At 40.4% G+C, this 20,658-nt stretch overlaps 1 protein-coding gene across 4 annotated transcripts in view; it reads left to right on the top strand.

The window, feature by feature from the left end:
- The window catches only part of PRIM2 (DNA primase subunit 2), a 2,362,887-nt gene that overhangs the window by 26,476 nt on the left and 2,315,753 nt on the right, over positions 1-20,658 (top strand). The window contains exon 1 of one of the 4 annotated variants that reach the window (XM_044063336.1): positions 7,513-7,536. The exons of the other annotated variants lie outside the window; for them this stretch is intronic. The gene's annotated coding sequence lies outside the window, so the exon portion shown is untranslated. Of the gene's footprint in view, positions 1-7,512; positions 7,537-20,658 lie in introns of those variants that run through there. 4 annotated transcript variants of the gene reach the window in all.

Here is a 20,658-nt window from a genome sequence, read left to right as displayed (position 1 = left end):
TTTATGGTTGCTTTTTAGATGACTAATTCCAGAGTCTATGTTGAGTGAATTCTTTGCATTCATCAGTGGCTGTACTGAATTTTTGAAGTTCATAATGAACATCTCCGTTGACACTGTATGTTTCCTTGATGTTGAATTGAAGAAAGACCATACTAATAAAAGATTTGTATATAACTTGCATAGGAAAGCCACTTATTCCAGTTCCCTCCTATTTTTTTTATAGATGTTACCCCCCCTTACACACTAGAAGACCATAGTCAAGGGCTAGCTAGTAAGGCTAGCTAGAATGGTATCAGACATGGATACTTTTTGTCAGCAACAGAGAAAATTAAAGGGCGTGTTACTGAATATGGGGTATGTTTTTGGAGAGAATATTTTGTAAAGTAGCAGTAAAAAGAAGGAATGTTTTTTACAAACCGTTACTAGATTCAGATGATGGATTTGGGGCTGTCAAGGTCCAAGGTGGGCACGGTTACAGTAAGAGCTTTATCCTTGCATATAATAGTGATATGGAGGTTATTACGGACATCGTAACCAATAATTGGAAATTGTCTGACTTCTGTAATTTGGACAAAGACAAGATAGAGACATTCCCTATGTTTACCTTTTGAAGGGACCGTAATTTCAACAATTTTCTTGAAAAAAGTTTTCTAGGGTCCTGAATGAAAAGCAATGTTAAAATGTTTGTGTGGTAGGTGCTCATAGTACTTGCACATACTTGAAGCTATGAGTATTCATTTGGTGGGTTACAGAAATATTTTTATTCCAAAGAGATGCTCGTGTGATACTAAGAGTAATTTACGCTGCTTTATGTCAGTAGTGTAATTCTTTTTACATTGGAAAGATCATGATGGGATAGATCATACGAACACATGAGGGACATCAACACTGCCCTCTGGAAACACATTAGTGATACTTCAGGCCATTCCTTTAAAGTTTTTCATAATAGAGACTTTAGAATGTGACACGAGGTGGCCCTTGGAAAATTATGCTAGAATGTAAGGAACATTCCAACAGTCCACTTGGCTTGAATGATTCCTTATCCATTGCTTGCCTTTTAAAAATGAGGGCACTCGCAACAGTATATTACTACAGCAAAGGGATAACATTATTGTAAGCTTTTGACACCTTTTTCATTTTTTTAATATATTTTTGTGTTTTTATATAATTCGATTAACTTCTTCAATGTGCCTTTTATGTATTTATCATCAGTTTTTATTTGCCTAACTAGACTAGCATAATTCAGTGTTAGTCTTTGTAGGTGGAGGTTTTAATTTAGATATTTAGTATAACATTGTAGCTCGTGACATTGGCATTACAGTCTGAAGTCCTGTAGTTAGCACTGTTTGGGATGAAAGTGCTTGGTGAGACATACTTTGTACTTGCGAATTGAATTTTTACAGTAGACTTCTGTTCATATTTTTACCTGCCAGTGTGGATTACTGTACTGTTAGACCACTGCAGTCCTGTGAATTTTTGCTACCTGGTTAAGGGGACTGTGCCATGAAAAATCCTAAACTACTTTGACTTTTGTTGCATACTTTGGAGCCATACATATGTCCCGTCATTGTTCCCTTGTGAATTGCTTTTCCAGTCACTTTCCAATCTTTTCTAACCTCCTCTAATTGATTCTTCCAGTTGTCCTGCAATATTTCATATGACCTCGTAATTTTCCCTTTTTTAAAATCACCTTCTGTTCTAGATTCAACTAAAATGCTACCAGAACAGGTATTTCACTTTGGACTCCCCTATCCCCTTGTTTTTATCTATATTGTTTAATCAATCCCTGCAGCCTCTAACCTGCTGTCCAAACTTCTTCTTGGCCTCTTCTCTCTCTCTCTCTGCTTTTCTCTTTCAAGTTATTTTCTCCCAGTACCTGGGTTCATTCACCATTTTTCTCCACTAAATTCCATCCCACTCTTGCCTGCTTTTTTGTATCCTGTTGGCAAAATCTTGTTTTTCCATTTCTATGTTTGCTTAGTGTGGGTACTTTCTGCAACTTTATGTAGGCAATATTCTGTATGTGTATTATTCTCCTTATGGATTTGCATCCAAAATCCCACTCTTTCCTTGTTTCTTGAACTCCCTTCCCAATATCATCCCTTTCCACTTTGAATTAGCCTTCTGTTTTGTACATGTGAGTGTAGCTCTAAAGTATCCCTTCAAGTCAGGGAAGCCTAACCTACCTTGTTTCTCTTTGGAAGATCAATATATCCCACTTAACTCTTGCCCTTTTCCCCTCCCAGATAAATTCCTTCAACCCTCTTATTAATTTTGTATACCACTTATCCTCTGGTTGATAAAATATGCCTGAGCTTCCAGTTTCTATTGTTTAGTCTCTCCTCGCATATTCTTAGCTGCCATATTAAGCTTTTTAATCCATACTCCTTAATACTTCATCTTATTTTGTCTCTCTACATTTTGATTTATGGCTGTAGTATGTGTTTTATCTTTATAAATTTTATATCCTGAAAAGACTTGAAACTGTCTCACCAAGATCGTTTTCTAGGTTTATCAAGAACCAAGTAATATTATCTGCAAATAAAACCAGCTTTTCTTGGTTACCATTCCAATTATATCCTTAAATTTCTGAGCCCCTTATTTCTTTGAATGGCTGTAAATATAAAGGATGTAACCAAGGGGAGCAACAGTATACCTGCCTGGTTCATCTATTCAAACACAATCTGAGGGGAATCTTCCTATTTTTATTCTTGCCTCTGATCCTTCATATATCATCCTAATTAGCCTTATTGTATCAGTGAATGTAAATGTTTCCGTTGTCTTAACACAATCCTAGCTTAGTTGATTGAATGTTTTCACTGCATTAAGATGCACCGAGAGTGGTATTTTCTTACATTCCGGTTTCCTCTGGATCCTCATTGTTCTGTTAATGTCAAATGTTTGCCTTCCATCTACAAACCACTGATCCATATCTATCAAGTTTGGTAATGCATTTGCCATTCTTAGCTAGTATAGATGTAAACACTTCTTATAATCATGGTTTAAAATTGTAAATGGTCTTTGTGAAGCTGGGTCTAATGGGTCTTTACTCTCTTTGCGTAATACAGCTTTCCTCCAACATGCTGGTGCTTCCGTTCTGTTTAAACAAAATTTTCCTCCAGATTATCAACACTTTCTTTTCTCATGACTTCCTAACTTCCACAGGAATGCTATTTGTTCTTGGAGACTCCCCTGCAGATCGTTTTAGCCGTCACTCTTTATCACTATTACACTTTGACCCTCTTCTTCCTCTAATCATGGCACTATTAAGTCTTCCGTAAATATTTCCAGTTGTGCTCTGTCTTGATTTCCACTTTCCTCTGCTTTTATATAGATTTTCATAAAATTTCCAAAATATCTTTAGTAAATCTATAGGATTTGTGTTTAAGAAAATATATTGTGCTCCCTGAGCTTGGTGACAACTTTAAGTCATTGTGTTGTGCTGTGCTCTGGAGTTGGCAACAGTCTTTCTGAACTTGTGCATATTATCTAAATACTCCCTTATTCTTTCTTTTAGCATTTTGTAGTTGCCCCTGTGCTTCTGTGCAGTTACCCTTATTTGCAAAACTTTAACCTTTTTCAGCCCCTCCAATTTCAGCCCCTACTACTTCTTAACATTACTACTTTCTCATTTATTTCTACTCCATTTTCATTTTATCCCATTCACTAGCTTCCATTCTGAAGATTTTTTTCAGTCTTCCTTAATAACGTTCAAATAATTTTCCAATACCCATTCCTTAAATTCCTGTATCTTTAACCAGTAGGTGGAAAGCAACAGTGTCTCATTTTTTACTTCATTACCCTGCATTTTTATCTTGGTTTTATTGCTGCGTAATTTGAAATAGTTAATTGATAAGGGCTTTCAGTTAAATGCACATGTTCCGGTGAAATACAATTTCTGTCTAGTCTAGCCCAGTTATTGCACCTTGGACAGTAATATATAAATTCTGTACGAATTTCTACTTTTGAATGCACCCCCTCAATACCAAATTTTTTCATAAATTCAAAAGTCTAACCTCTTTTTTTGTTATATTTTCCCATTCTAGGTTTCCCCGACACATCTTCATTATTGCAAATAAAGTTGCATTCCCCACCTAAAAGTAGTAATCCCCTGCTGAAAGCTGATTATTTCCCCCAATATTTTCTTAACCTCCAAAACATCTGTTTTTGGTTGAGTAGAAGTGCATGCCACTGTAATCCTCTTCCCTTGTCAGTTGCCCATACTACCACAAATCTACCATTTATTATTCTTTTACCTCCTCTTTTACTATATGAGCCCCTAATCAGCATTATTACTTCCATTTTCCTTGTCCCTGATATTCTGCTGAATATCCACCCTGAAGTCTTTTCAGGCTCATTTCCTTCCAATTGCCATCTGCAGCATTGCTATTTGTGCTCTACATTTAGTATAATTCAGTACTTTTTCCTTTTTGTGTATACCTGTAAGGCCATTTACAATCCAAGGCAATAAAGTACCCAAAAAGCTGCTATTCTCACGTTATACGTTTTAGTTTTTTTTTTTTTTTAATGTGTATTTCCAATTTTTGTTTTACAGCCACACACTGTTTGGGAGGCTGATCTTTTATACAGTTAGGTTCAAATGGAGATAAGAAATGTGCCACATTTTTCAAGTTTTTTTTAAAACCTTCAAACAAAAAAAAAACTAAATACATTTTCAGAACACCTTATCTCCTACTAACTTAGAACAAGCACACACAACTCTGTATATTTTCAACAAGTGCCCCCCCCCCCGATAGGGACAATTGTTTCAAATCAACAGCTGCACTCATATGCGTTACCTAATCTAAAATTAAGTTAAGGTTGCCCATCCTGAAGAGCCTGTTCCAGCCTGTGTTCCTGTTTTATACTGATTGCTTTCTGTTCTTATTTATATTCCTATCCTAGATGTGGTGAAGAGGTTATATGGTTCAGAAAACATGAACTTTTTAGCCCTAAGAAAATGTGCACTGGCTACCTTTCATGTACCTCTATAAATTGTGCATTGTTCTATTAAATGCACTAATGCATTAAGGCTGATGTCTCTTGTTCACTTCAATAATTTCAAACTTTATTCTTCAACCAACTTCATGCTGTCGTACATGTTAAATTTTGCATTTCCCTTTGCAGAAGAATGCTTAGGACTCTCAAGATTAATTGCTTGCACCTGCAGTCAGCTCTTCTCCATAGTTAAAGTAGTCAGTAATGAGAAAAAAATGTCTGCTTGTCAGGCAGTCCTGGCACAGGAAAAACAAGCTAATATCTTAGCAGGTGCAATCAATTTCACACATTTCATGGATTTCATTATTTTGTCTTATTTTCAAGCTTATTGGCTTGCTAAAAATGTGTATAGCTTAGGCCAATCTAGACATCCACCTTTGTAGAATCAAGGGACGTTTAATTATCTTAATTGTACATATAATAAAATAAATACACTTTTTTACATCCCACCCCAGCAGCCCAAGCCCAAGATCATAGCATTATATTAACTATAAACTTGCTTTGGTTTAGCCTTTCCTTTCTCATTATACTGAAAAAAAATGTTTCTTAGAACTGAAAAACATATTTTCTTAATATTCACAGTTACTGAAAATACTACCTCCACTGCATTTAAAATATCCCTGACAACACACTGTACAGAACTGCTTTACAGTATAATACACAGTTAATATCATGAAATGTGTTATGCAGATACTAAGAACAAAAGTTCGTTATTAGTTTTTCCCTTTAGCACCCCCCCCCCAAGTTTAACAAAGTCAACAAAAGTCCATATTTCTCAGCCACATTTGTTATATGGTTTTGTAAAGAAAAAGTGATTGATGCTTTATAGTCTCCCCTTTATTCATTAATTTGGTGTGTCTGGTCTTCCTGATCATCTCCCTCTCCCAACACTAGATTCTCTTTCTAGTCCACTGTAGTCTTCATTCTTTTAGTGAAATCCTGTGTTTCTTCTCTCTTGATTGGCTTGTACCTTCTACTGAGTCATGTATGGTATCATTATTTGTATTTTTTTTATGCATTCTGATATTGCCTTTTGTCTCCATATTCTGGATACCATGCTGCGTTTTGTTGCAGGTGGCATCCATGTACTTTCTACATGTACTTTTTTGCTAAAGAGTTAGGCAGACTTATTTATTCCTGTCTCCTCCTTTCTCCAAGATTCACTTCCTTATTTTTCTTTTGAACCAGTTGTTTCACTTTTAGCTTATTGAGGTTTTTATTCTGATTTCGGAGATGGTCAAATGATTGACATCCCACATCTTTCATAAATCCATGTATCCTGCCACTCTTATTTCCTTTGAAGCCCTTTAAACTGAGACGCTCTAAGACTGGAGAATGTTTGTTTTTTATCTTTTTCATTTATTATATATTCTATATTACAAAATATATACTATTATTATTTTCTGTTTCTTATAGGTTACATACAGGTGATTGCTGTCTGGTCTACAGATAAACTTCTGCTTTGAAAATTGGGTAAATTCTTATTCGTTTGAAATGTGATATGGCTGAATTGAAGTTATGGTTGGCATAATGGTTAAAGTGTTTACCTTACAGACAGAAGGTGCAGGGTTTGATTCTAACATGGGGCAATTGGCTAGGCTTAAAATGGCCCACAAGGACACTTAGCCTAGTACTAATCTATGAACCTAATGAATCTATATGTAATGCAGGTAAACAGGAGTTTGCAGGAAAACAAAAATTTCACTGAAGAGTTGGTGTTTTGTTTTTTTTAAACATGCAAGATTGTGTTAAAACGTATAGTGTGTTAGGTAGGGGATAGATTTAGTGTTGCACCTGTTAGGTGTGTGTTCTGTCCTTTTGGCTTGCATAGTGGTACTGTTAGGGAAAGGGTTTTTAGTAACACCATATAGGTTGGGATTAAGGGCAGGGTAGGGCTATATAGGGTTAGCACACTGCCAGGACATATTTTTATATGTAGTTTAAAGTTGGAGTTTAGGATGAAATTCTGACTTCTATTTTATTTAATTAATTTGCTAACCAGTATTCCAGGAGTAACACTTTGTATACACGTATTTAAATGTGTTTGTGTATATATAGATGCGAGTATAGCTGTCTTATTACAGAGCCTAAAAAGATTAATTTATTTGCTGATAATTTGTTTGACAATTTATCAAAAAGTAGTAATTAATGCCACTTGGAAATGTTTTGGGTGCTTTTCAACAATTTCAACTTGACTTGATACCAGAGCTCTAAAATCTTTTAAGTCAGATTCCTGTACTTGTGTAATAAATATAGATTTTAGTGTAAGCCCTGGCCGTTCATTGTGTTTTTTACAGTTTGTCATCAGTATTTTTACTTCTGGTGGTTAAGTCAGATTCTGCTGCTGGCTCTGATGTGTTTTTTTTTTCTCTCTTGAATAATATAGCTGAAAAATTCACTGTTTGTTGGATTTGTTTCCGAGATCTCTGGAAAATGGTTTTGTATGAGGCATGTGAGAAGAAGCAGTTGTCTATATCCAAAGGCCAGTCCAAATCAGCTATTGATGCTGAAGGCCAATTTAGTATGACCTCTATTTAGGTAAATATTTTGAGCGTGTGGTTTAATTCATCCAGGATGTATTGATGAAATATGAACTTGACATATTTCCACATGGTTTTCTTTCAGGGTGTTCCTGTAGAACCCAATTAGTTTTTATGACAAGATCCCTCAGGTATGAGGTTTAATCTCAACAAAATGCATGGTGATGTACTTTGGCTGTAATAACATTAGGCATCCATATGCACTGGATAATGATATTATAATAGAAGCAACTTATGTTGGGGATTTGGAGATCTTGATGGACTTGTGTTTAATATTTGAAGATCATACCAAATCTGTAGTGAGAAAATGTTATGTTTAATAAGTGATAATATATTGAGGTGTGTTTCAGCTCAGATATGCCGTTAGACTTATTATAGAATGTTATAGATCATTTTATAAACTAGAATGGATACAGGAAATGTTCATTCGAAAGGTTTCAGACCTTAAAAACGTGGGATACAGAAAATGATTGAAATATTTGTCTTCATTGTCTATTGGGTATGGAATGGATTACTAATGGGGAGACTTGATGCTGGTAGTTACATGCTTAAAGTAAAACTTAAGCTGCTACACTGGGTATTTCCTTTTACAACCATAGAGTACTCATTATGAATATTAACCTTTTAATCTTGTTTTGTGGGTGGTGGTGATGGTAGAAAATCTTTGCTAAATTACTTCGTTTTACCTTTGAAAACAAAATAATAAATACGAAATACTGTAGAGTTGTGATTAACATTATATCAAATTATAGCAAAGAAGATGAAATCATGATGCATCTAAAATACTGTATGTGAAGGTGGCTTTATTTTGCAGAACATTTTAGTGACCTGTTCTTAGGCTCTTTTTATCCTTATGCCCTTCTTATCACTAGTCAAACTGTCGTGCAATATTAAAGTTATTTGCCTGTGGTATTTTTTTTTCCCAAACACCTTTATTGCATTATCACCTGTGACATTGATTACTTTCATATGAATGTAAATTTACCTAACTATATTAACATAATAAACATTATACTTCACATCCGAAGGCCGCAGTGGTGCAGCGGTTAGCATTGTCGCCTCACAGCAAGAGGTTCTTCGGTTCGATTCTCTGCATGAGCACCTTATGTGCGGTGTTTGCATGTCTTCTCTGCAGTCAAGTGAGCTTTAAAGACATGCAGGTAGGAATGTGCATGTGTCTTCTGTGAAGCTTGGACCCCAGGCTGGTAATTCGACACCATAAAACTCCACTGCTAATCAGTCTGAGGACCTGTGATCTGCTGTGGCAACCACTAACTGGGAAAAGCAGAAAGACATTGCTATACTTCACATATATTGCTATAGATCATATAACCTAAGCAATATTACATAAATAGTTCAATTCCTGCCTTTTTTTTTTTTTTTTTTTTTTTAAACAAGAAACCACTTTATTAAACCATCATTTACTACATAGGCAGTCGTACATTTATATAAATGAAAACAAACCACACCAACACAATCCTAGTCAAAAGTATTTCACATCACAAACCTTACTGACACACTCCCAGCTGCAAACATTATACATCACTTATAATCTAACCAATCTTTCTCACTCGAACATCACATAGCTCATTTAAGTCCTGCCACCTTTTAGACCTCATCCCTCCCTTGTATGTATTGTTCCCACAATTCCCATTTTTTTCCTACGTAGTTTGTTCCTACCCTTTTCTAAAGATCTCCTTTCCAGTTTTATCTGCAACTATATACACTACTTCCAGTATAGTTGGTTTAGATTTTGATTTCCATTTTCTAGTAATTGCTTTTCTGGCAGCCACCATAATTAGACACAGCAAGGCCTTGCCATGTGTAGGCAATTCCGATTCTGTATCATAGCTCAGAAAAAACATCTACCTCGTCAGACCAATCTGCTTACCCAATGTCTCTGACAGTGCATCCTGCAGGGAATCCTTAAAGTCCGCCAACTCACTGCACTCCCAGAAAATTTGTTCCCAGTTACCTCCTTCTTCGCCTTCACACCTCCAGTATTTGCTGTCTGCTTGAGGAAAAATTCTCTGGCGTCTACTCATGGTATAAAAATATCTATGTAAACATTTCCAGGCAAAAGTCCTAAATCTTTTAGATTTTTTTTTGTGTATTTGGGAGACATACATATATACTCCCATTGTTTCTTTGTGAATTGCTTATCCAATCTCTTTTCCCAATCCTTTTTAACCTCCTCTGATTCTTTTTGTTTTCATGCAGTATTTTATATGCTGTACTAATTATTCCTTTGTTAATGGCAGCTTTTGTTCTAGTTTCTATTAAAAACTCTACCAGTGCTGGTCCTTTTGTTTAGGACCCCCCCCCCCATTTCTTTCTCTTTGCCTATACTCTATACTCTATCAATCCCTGATAGGGAAGGCAATCTCTAACATGCAGTCCAAATACTTTCTTGGCGTCTTCCCATTCTGTCATCTTTCCCTTTCTAGTTATTTGCTCCTAATACCTTGATTCCTTTGCCAGTTTTCTCCATTAAATTCCAGTCCCCTTTTGCCTACTGTCTGTATCCCTAATTGCAGTCATCCCTTTCGGCAGAATCTCCTTACCCCTTTCCCGTGTTGGTTTCATTCTTAGAAAACTTTCTGCTACTTTATGGATATAATATTCTGCATGATCATTGTTATCCTTCTTTAAAGACCCGCATGCAAAATCCCAGTATCTCCTTGATGTTCTTCGTCTCACATTGCTGCAGTCATAACCTGTGGGTAGTCCGCTGTCCTCGGTCGGCCCGAATACTAAAGAGCTAGGCTGGCGTCGGTCATTGTCGCCCAGAGCTGACGTCAGTACGTAGCAGTACTTAAGCGCATGACTGACGCCATATCCTCAGTCTTTCTTGCTGCGTGGTCCGAAGCAGAAGCAGCGTTTGCAAGTGCCGTTCGGCGTTCTGAAATTTTCATTTATCGAGTTTCAGACCGAAGACCAAGTTGGGCTAAGTACCCCGTTGGGGAAATTTTTGTCTTTACTTGCCTCAGTTATCCGGATGTCAGAAAAAGTTAATAATTGTATTTCTTGTGGGAAACAGATACCTCATAGGGATTATCATTCTTTTTGTATTCCTTGCTTGGGGCCTGAACACGACGTAGTCGGGTGTCGCTTTTGTGCTAGATTTAATAAGCGCACCATTAAACGAAGATTAGACTGTGCCAGGCTTGTTTTCGGTAAACGGTGTAACTATAACATGCCGTCGGATCCTCCGACGCCCGCTACCGCTAAAAAGCGTAAAGATAAATCTTTGAGGTCTAAACCGGATGAGTCGTCCGTTGCAGACGCCGGTTCTATGGAAGCTCTGGTTGAATCTGTGGATCCTGCTGAGGGTTCGGCTGAATCCCAGGGGGAACCTTTACTTTTGCAGGAGTTGGCCTCTCAGGAGTTAGGCCAGGCTGAGGGTGCTTCTCAGGTATCTGTAGTTCCATCTTTACAAAAGGTTATTAGGCCTTCTTCTTCAGTGGATAAAGGCCATGCTAAGGCCAAACCTTGTCTTGCTGGCCCTAGCCATAGTTCTAGCTCTCCAGCCTCTGTTCCTAAAAAACATATGTTGAAAATGGCAGAGGACTTGATTACTTTAATCAGGGGTTCTATGCCCCCCCAGAGAAGAGGCCTAGGGTGGAGGCAGATTTAGAGGGAATGGATCATTCTTCAGACTACTCTGATTCCTCAGTTGAAGAAATTCAGGATTTCCCTCCCTATTCAGATTCGGATGCAGAGGATTCCTGTCCTTCTGCTTCTCCTCCAGAGGATTTTTCATTTTCTGAAACTTTACATTCCATGAGGGAACATTTCAAGTGGGAAGGTCAGGATTTTTCAGATTCTCGGAAAAGGCTTAGGGAATTTTTGTTTTTGCCACAACATAGGCCCTTGGCTATTCCTCCTGTCTTGGATGTTGTTCAGGATGTTTTTTCTGAAGCTTCCCTTAATCCGGATTCTTTGACCCCCGCCCCTGTCAAGCCAGACAGATATTACAGAGTTCCAGAAGCACATAAGTATTTGTACAAGAGTCCTAGAGCTGATCCGGAAACTATTATTCAAGGTCTGAAGGGTGTCAGGGCTTCTGTGGCTAAGAATCCAGTTCCTTTGGATAAAGATTCTAGAGCGTTAGATAGGTGGGGGAAAAAAGTGTACACCTCCTCTGCGTTAGCTATGAGGGCTTTGAATTGCCAATTTCATATGCTGAAGTATCAGAACTTTTTGTTAGGCCAGTTGAAATCTAAGGTGGATGCTTTATCTGAGGGTATAGAGTGTAAGGAGCTCCAGGAGTTGGTTCATGCATCAGATCAAGTTGGCAAACATTCTTTGCAGTGTGGTTTCGATGCTCTTCAGGCTTCATCCAGGGTGGCTGCTACAGGTTCAGTTATTCGTAGACATGCCTGGCTTAAGGATCAAAATTTGTCAGAGCATGTTAAGGCTCGGATTTTGGATGCTCCTCTTCAATCTGAAGTTCTTTTTGGTTCTCCTGTGGAGTCAGTTTTGAAAAAGATGGAAGATAAGGCTAAGTCTATGCAGACGGTCAAGGATTTTTTGCAGGTGCAGCCCCCTAAGTTTAGTAGGAATTGGCCTGCTAGAGGATGGTCGTACCCTTCTTCAGATTATCAGTCTAAGGGCAGGTCTAGACGTGGTAGAGGCAGGGCTCACGCTCAGGGTTCTTTCAGACCTAGGACTTGGGAGTTCTCCTGCACAGTCTTCTGGTGAGGGCAGGGGTCAGCCTTTTCGTAAACAGACCCAATGACCTGCATCTTCAGCTGCCAGACCCTTCCTTTCTGGCAGCTCCTCTAGGAGGAAAGTTGGGACTTTTCAAACAAAACTGGCATTGGGTCACCCAGGACAAATGGGTGTTGGATATAATAAATCAAGGTTACAAGTTTTATTTTCACACTTTTCCTCCTTTCAAAGGCATACCGGATGTGCCTCCTCAGCAAAGGCTGGAGGCTCAGAAGCAAATTTCTTTGCTTTTACAGATGGGGGCAATTCAGGTGGTCCCTCCGTCAGAAGTAGGCCTAGGATTTTATTCCCGTCTATTCCTAGTGCCAAAGAAAGGAAACACTTGGAGGCCAATTCTGGATTTGTCCATTCTCAATACCTACCTAGACATTCCAAAGTTCAAGATGTTAACATTACAACAACTTCTGCCTATACTAGGCAAAGATCACTGGATGGTAACCCTGGATCTCAGAGGCCTATCTTCACATCCCTATCAGGCCCAGCTGCAGGAGATTCCTGAGATTTCGGGCTGGTACTTCTCATTATCAGTTCTCTGCATTGCCCTTTGGTTTATCTACTGCGCCCAGGGTGTTCACAAAAGTTCTGGCTCCTGTAATTGCTTTCTTCAGACAGAGGGGAATACAAATTTATCCTTATCTGGACGATTGCCTGATTCTTGCTCAAGACAAAGACAAGTTACTACAACATCTCCAGTATGTAATGGAAGTTTTAAGGTGCCTAGGGTATTCTGTGAACGAAATAAAGTCCAGTCTAGTGCCCTCTCATGACATGTGCTTTCTGGGTGTGAGACTGAATACAGCTTCTCAGATGGCATTTCTAACCCCGGACAAACAAAGAACTCTTCATCTATACTTCCAACAGTTATCAGTAATGTCCAGGCTGACTGCAAGGACAGTCCTTCAAGCCTTGGGGTTCATGGCATCTTGCATTCTAGTACTTCCCAATGCCAAACTGCATATGAGGAAGCTACAGTGGCATCTCAAAAGTGTATGGACTCAACACTGCCACGGTTTGGACATTGTCATTCGGATAATACCTTGCATCCAGAAGGAATTCTTGTGGTGGGCTCAGGAATGTCACCTAAACAGGGGACTCTCTGTGACCCGACCAGAGGCGAGTCAGATCATAACGACGGATGCCTCGGATTTGGCTTGGGGAGCACACTTCAATGGGAAATGGATACAAGACACGTGGCCTCCCAAACTACTACATTTGCATATCAACATGAAGGAGATGTTAGCAGTCCAATTTGCCTTGATGGCCTTCAAGGACCTACTTCAGCCGGGACAGGTGTTGATTCGAACAGACAACACAACAGTCATGTGGTACATCAACAAGCAGGGGGGAACCCATTCTTACCCTCTTTGCAGACAAGCAATGATATTGTGGGAGACTGCTCTGAGTTTGCACATCAATCTTCGAGCACGGTTTCTGCCAGGAGCACAGAACTCCCTAGCAGATGTATTGAGCAGACAAATTGTGGATCCCCACGAGTGGAAATTGGACCCTCCGGTATTCCAACAGTTGACCGTGGCTTGGGGAACTCCAGACATAGATCTGTTCACTTCTCCACTGAATTTCCAACTGCCAAAATTTTGCACAAAGATGTTCCACCCAAAAGCTTGGAAAGTGGATGCTCCATCTTTCAGTTGGAACAACCTTCACGTCTATGCTTTCCCCCCTCTGCCTCTTCTTCCCAAGGTACTCTTGAAAGTCAGGTGGGACAAGCCTTGCATGATTCTAATAGCACCAGATTGGCCACGTCAGCATTGGTATCCTCTGCTGAGGAGTTTAATTCAGGAGCCCCCTTGGCCTTTGCCACAGATGCCTCACTTGTTATCCCAGTCAAACAATCATTTTCTCAATGTCAGGGTGCAGTCCCTGCATCTAACAGCCTGGCGTATTCTGTATTAGAGCCGGTGGGGTCTCAGCTTCCTCAACAGGTTTTAGATGTCATTTTGGAAGCCAGGCGGCCTAGTACTCGAAAAGTTTATGCTGATAAATGGAGGAGATTTTTTCTTTGGAGCACAGCAAAGGGCTTTGATGTTTCAGTACCGAATTTGAGTTTTGCACTAACAGTATCTTACTGAATTACTGGACAAGGGTTTGTCATTTTCTTCTGTGAAGGTTCATGCTGCAGCCATTTCTGCTCACTATGATTGTGACCCTCCGTTATTTTCTCATCCTTTGTTCAGACAATTTCTTAGAGGGGCAAAGAATATAAGACCCCCACGTAGAGCTCCTACTCCTTCCTGGGATCTCAATTTTGTGTTGGAGAAGCTTACTTTACCTCCTTTTGAACCTGCAGCTACGTCTGAGTTGAAGTTTTTGTCTTGGAAGACTGCTTTTTTGTTGGCCATTACTTCTGCTAGGAGGGTATCTGAATTGCAGGCACTCATGGCAGTTGAACCCTTTCTGATATTCCATAAGGATAGAGTTTCTTTGCGTACTAACCCTACTTTTATGCCTAAAGTGATTTCTAATGTGGCCTTGAACCAGTCTATTCATTTGCCTACTTTTTATGCTGATCCCCAAAATAAGGGGAAAAAAGTCCTGCATTCTTTGGACATCCACAGGCAGCTACGGTATTATTTGAGCAGAACTAAAGAGTTCAGGCAGACTCAACAGTTATTTATTTCCTTTGCTTTGGGTTCACAAGGGAAAGCTGTTTCAAAGCAAACTATTTCTAAGTGGATTGGTCACTGTATTGCTTTTTGTTATTCTCATCATGGGAAGACTGTTCCTGCTGGGATCAGACCTCATTCTACTAGGGCTACTGCCACATCTACTGCCTTTTTGAGGGGGGTAGCTACTAAGGATATTTTGGAGGCAGCTACTTGGAGTTCAGTACACACTTTTACTAAGCATTACCATCTCCCTCTTTATTCCAAGTCCAGGGCTGGGTTTGCCATTGCAGTTTTACAGGGCATGTTAGCAGCTCCTAATGCTTTTTAGTTTACCAGCCTCCCTTTTCCTTTGCTTTGGGATTCTACCCACAGGTTATGACTGCAGCAATGTGAGACGAAGAACATAGTACAGTTTTGTACCTACCATAAATGTAGATGCTCGAGGATCCACATTGCTGCAGTCCTATTTTCCCTCCCTCCTTCCCCTCTATAGTTTGTGGTTGCTGTGATTCTTTTTGGGGATTCTCATTATTTACACACTGGGGGTTGTTGGGTGTTTACTATTTTGGCTCTGGCCTTTCATTTCTAGGCCTTCTGACATCTGGGGCAAGAAAGACTGAGGATATGGCGTCGGTCATGCGCTTAAGTACTGCTACGTACTGACGTCAGCTCTGGGCGACAATGACCGACGCCAGCCTAGCTCTTTGGTATTTGGGCCGACCGAGGACAGTGGACTACCCACAGGTTATGACTGCAGCAATGTGGATCCTCTAACATCTACATTTATGGCAGGTACAAAACTGTACTTTTCTCGAGCTTCCCCCGTGTTTCATCATAATCCCTTTCCAGTTTGAATTATAGTTTTTTGCTTGTGCTATGTATAGGAGTGTTAACTGTGTAGCTCTGAAATACCTATTCAAATTGGGTAATCTCAATCCACCTTGTTCTACTGGAAGAATCAACTTATCCCACTTGACTCCTGCTATTTTCCCCTCCCAGATAAAGTCCTTCAGCTCCTTATTAATTGCTACCCTCAACTTCTCCTCTGGTTGATGAAAAATATGCTTGACCTGTGTGCCCGTGGTATTTCTTTGCACAGGTCTCAAAGAAGAAATAGCGTTGTCCTAATGTGCAAGTATTCTTAAACTCTTTGGAGGGACTATTGTCTTGTGATGTGTTGAAGAATCAGAAAATGAGAACTGATTCTATCGAGGATACTTTACCTTTCAAGTTCCAGGCATATTAATTCCAAGGCATAATTTTCTTTTGTATATTGTGCCTGAACAGTTGCTGATTTGAAAAGTATCAGTAGATGTTAAGGGTTCCTTGCGCAAGATTGAGCTGTATTCATTGAACTGCACAATGCAACTGACCGTTAGGCTGGTAACTAAAAATGTCTGAAGCACCATATCCTGAGTGGATCACTAAAATATTAAGTAACACTAATGTCCTACTCAGAACACTACTAAAACTGAAAGGTAACAAATGGTGATGTGAAACTGCTGCATTTTTTTACCTTGATCACTATTATAATGAAGTCAGGGGTGCTGTAACCATGGGGTGAGGTGGGCATCCCCTTTAAACTAAATCAGGGTCTGTGCCCTTCTGTCCCAGCACAACTGTATCTTTTAAAAAAAAGAAAGTAAGCAGCTTTCTCTCAAGGACCCCAGAATCCTTCCTTAAGTGTGTGCATGTGAGTGTGTAAGTATGCATGAGATTAAATATGCACAAATTTGAGGGTATATATGTGCTACTGTGCATGTCTGTCAAATCAGTAGGTGCACAGAGATGCAGTCCATAGGAATGTTTTGCAAGCAAATACTTAAGTGTCTAGCTAATGCAGTTATACTAGGCAAATTCATTTTATTAAATGAGACCAATGCAAAATCAGTCTGTTTGGTCAGATAGCTGATTGCCTTTCATCTGGACAGGTGTTAGACTTGTGCTGATTTAGTATCCCCTTAAATCAGCTGTGCCACATACTGTACAGTTTTCAGTATTCAGATTTAGAATCGTCCTGTATTTATCTGTTTTACATCATTTTAATGCACATTAGAGTAGCTTGCTTTTTTTCCATTTGGAAAGTCCAAGTTAACATTTACATGTACATTACATGGGACACAGGTCGACAGTAGTCTCTCCTTTTAATAATCGCATCACCACAGTAATCAGGAAATTGTTCTACATGGCACACCTCATCACAAAAGGTTTCTCATCCAAGAAAAAGAGGTCATTGTTCCCCTCTACTCGATGTTCTTCGTTTTCCATTGCTGCAGTCCTAACTATTGGGTATAGTCCGCATCCAGTCGGCCCGAATACCAGAGTATAAGGCTGACGTCGGTCAGGGCGCATTAGACTGACGTCAGTACGTCAGGGTACTAATGCGCATGACCGGCGTCATATCCTCAGTCTTTTTTGCCGCGTGGTCCGATGCAGAAGCAGTTTTGCGAGTGCAGGTTGGCGTTCTGAAATATTTCCGAAACCGGAGTTTCAGACCGAATCAGAGTTGGCTAAGTACCCCGTTGGGGAACATTTTGGTTTTTTCTTGCCTCAGTATTTAACCGGATGTCAGAAAAAGTGAATAACTGTATTTCTTGTGGGAAACAAATACCTCATAGGGATTACCATACATTGTGTATACCTTGTTTAGGGCCTGAGCACGACGTTGTTGGTTGCCGCTCTTGTGCTAGGTTTAACAAACGCACTATTAAGAGGAGGTTAGACTGTGCCAGATTAGTGTTTGGGAAGCGTTGCAATTATAAAATGCCGTCGGATGCTCCGACGCCCGCTTCGTCCAAGAAGCGCAAGGACAAAACAGCGAAGCCTAGGGTTGATGAACCGGCAGTCCCGGACGTCGGTTCTTTAGATGGCTCAGTGGAGCCAGAGGTTTTGCCAGGAGTTTCTATGGAGTCTCAGGCAGAAACTTTACTGTTACTGGATGTACCCTCTCAGGAGGCAGGCCAGGCTGAGGGGGCTTCTCAGGTAACTATTCTTCCCTCTCTTCCCAAAGTAGTTAGAGCCTCTCCTTCTGTTGCCAAAACTTCTTTAAGAGGTAGGCCAACTTCAGCTTCAGTAGGGGCTTCTCCTAGCCTTTCGGGTTCTGTACCTAAGAAACATATGCTTAAAATGGCAGAAGATTTGATTACTATGATTAGAGGTTCTATGGGCCCTCCTGATAAGAGGCCTAGAGTGGAACCAGAGTTTGACAGTTTTGAACAGGGTTCAGGGGCTTCTGAGTCTTCTGCGGAAGATTTGCAGGAGTATCCTCATTATTCTGATTCTGATGTGGATGATGCCACTCCTTCGGCTTCTCCTCCTGAGGATTTTTCATTTTCAGAGACTCTGCATTCCATGAGGGAGCACTTTAAATGGGAAGGCCAGGATTACTCTGATTCCAGGAAGAGGCTTAGGGAATTCTTGTTTTTACCCCAGCATAGGCCCTTAGCTATACCTCCTGTGTTGAATGTAGTGGAAGATGTTTTTACAGAGGCTTCCCTGAACCCTGATTCGTTGCCTCCTGCTCCTGTTAAACCTGATAGGTACTATAGGGTGCCCGAAGCTCATAAGTATTTGTTTAAGAGTCCTAGGGCGGACCCAGAAACTGTTTCTCAGGGGCCTAAAGGTGTTAAGGCCTCTGTGGTTAAAAATCCTGTTCCCACTGACAAAGAGGCAAGGGCGTTAGATAGGTGGGGTAAGAAAGTGTATACTTCTTCCACTCTAGCCATGAGGCGTTGAATTGTCAGTTTCACATGCTGAAATATCAAAATTATCTCCTTTCACAATTGAAATCTAAGGTGGATGCTTTGGCGGAAGGTATTGATTGTAAAGACTTGCTGGATTTAGTTTATGTGTCTGAACAAGTGGGCAAGCATTCTTTGCAATGTGGTTTTGATGCTGTGCAGGCCTCCTCGAGGGTGGCTGCCACTAGTTCTGTTCTTCGCAGGCATGCCTGGTTGAGGGATCAAAATTTGGCTGAGCATGTTAAGACAAGGATTTTGGATGCTCCTTTACAGTCTGATGTGTTGTTTGGTCCACCTGTGGAAGCAGTTTTAAAGAAAATGGAGGACAAAGCTAAGTCTATGCAAACTGTTAAAGATTTTTGCAGGTACAGCCACCAAGTTTAGTAGAAATTGGCCTGCTAAGGGGTGGACATATCCTGCTTATGATTCCTAGTCTAGGGGTAGGTCTAGACGTGGTAGGGGCAGGGCTCAAGGTTCCTTTAGGCCTAGAACAGGGAGTTCACCTGCTCAGACTTCTGGTGAGGGCAGGGGTCAGTCCTTTCGTAAACAGACCCAATGACCTGCCTTTTCAGCTGCCAGTAGATTCTCGTCTGGCAGCTCCTTTGGAAGGACGACTGTCTCTTTTCAAAGAAAATTGGGATTTAATTACTCAAGACAGATGGGTGTTGGACATCATTCAGCCAGTCCCTGTATCAGAAAGGGGCCTAGGATTTTATTTTCACATGTTCCTAGTACCAAAGAAGGGGAACACGTGGAGACTGCTTTTGGATTTATCTCTCCTCAACACTTATCTGGACATTCCCAAGTTCAAGATGTTGACGTTACAGCGGCTTTTACCCCTGCTGGGCAAAGATCACTGGATGGTAACTTTAGATCTCAAGGAAGCTTACCTTCATGTGCCTATCAGGCTAAGTTACAGGAAGTATCTGCGGTTTCGAGCTGGAGATTCTCATTATCAGTTCTCTGCATTGCCCTTTGGCTTATCTACTGGACCCAGAGTATTCACAAAGGTTCTGGCTCCAGTGATAGCTTACTTCAGGCTACAAGGACTTCCAATCTATCCTTATTTAGACGTCTACCTGATTCTGGCTCAAGAAAAGGAAAACCTTCTACAGCATCTGGAATATCTTATTGCAGTGCTAAGATGCCTAGGGTATTCTGTGAACGAAATAAAGTCCAGTCTAGTACCCTCTCCAGACATGTGCTTTCTGGGTGTGAGGCTGAATACAGCAGCCCAGATGGCCTTTTTAACCCCGGACAAACTAAAGAGTCTATCACTTTACTTCCATCAACTATCTCATCAGTCCGTGCTGACTGCAGAGACAGTCCTTCAAGCATTAGGGTTCATGGCATCTTGTATTCTGGTGCTTCCCAATGCCAAACTGCATATGAGGAAGTTACAATGGTATCTCAAACATGTATGGACACAGCACTGCCAGGATTTAGACACTGTCATTCAAATAATACCTTGCCTTCAAAGAGAATTTTTGTGGTGGGCTCAGGAATGTCACCTAAACAAGGGACTCTCTGTGACCCAGCCAGAGGCGAGTCAGATTTTACCGACAGATGCCTCAGACATTGCTTGGGGAGCTCATCTAAATGGAAAGTGGATACAAGACAAGTGGCCTGCCAGACTACAGCATCTACATATCAACATGAAGGAGATGTTGGCAGTCCAGTTCGCATTGCTGGCTTTCAAGGAGTTACTTCTTCCAGGGCAGGTGTTGATTCTAACAGACAACACAACTGTCATGTGGTACTTCAACAAACAAGGGGAACACATTCTTATCCTCTATGCAGGCAAGCAATGATTTTATGGGAGACTGCCACGCTTGCACCTAACTCTTCAGGCAAGGTTTCTGCCAGGAGCACAGAACTCCTTAGCAGATGTGTTAAGCAGACAAATCATGGATCCCCACAAGTGGAAACTGGATCTTCATGTATTTCAGAAATTGACAGTGTCATGGGGAACTCCAGACATAGATCTGTTCGCTTCTCCACTAAACCACCAGCTGCCAC

This window comes from Protopterus annectens, chromosome 2.part1 (assembly GCF_019279795.1).
Source record: "Protopterus annectens isolate FY-2018-M chromosome 2.part1, PAN1.0, whole genome shotgun sequence".
Taxonomy (NCBI): domain Eukaryota; kingdom Metazoa; phylum Chordata; order Ceratodontiformes; family Protopteridae; genus Protopterus; species Protopterus annectens.
This window is presented reverse-complemented; position numbering and strand designations above follow the sequence as displayed.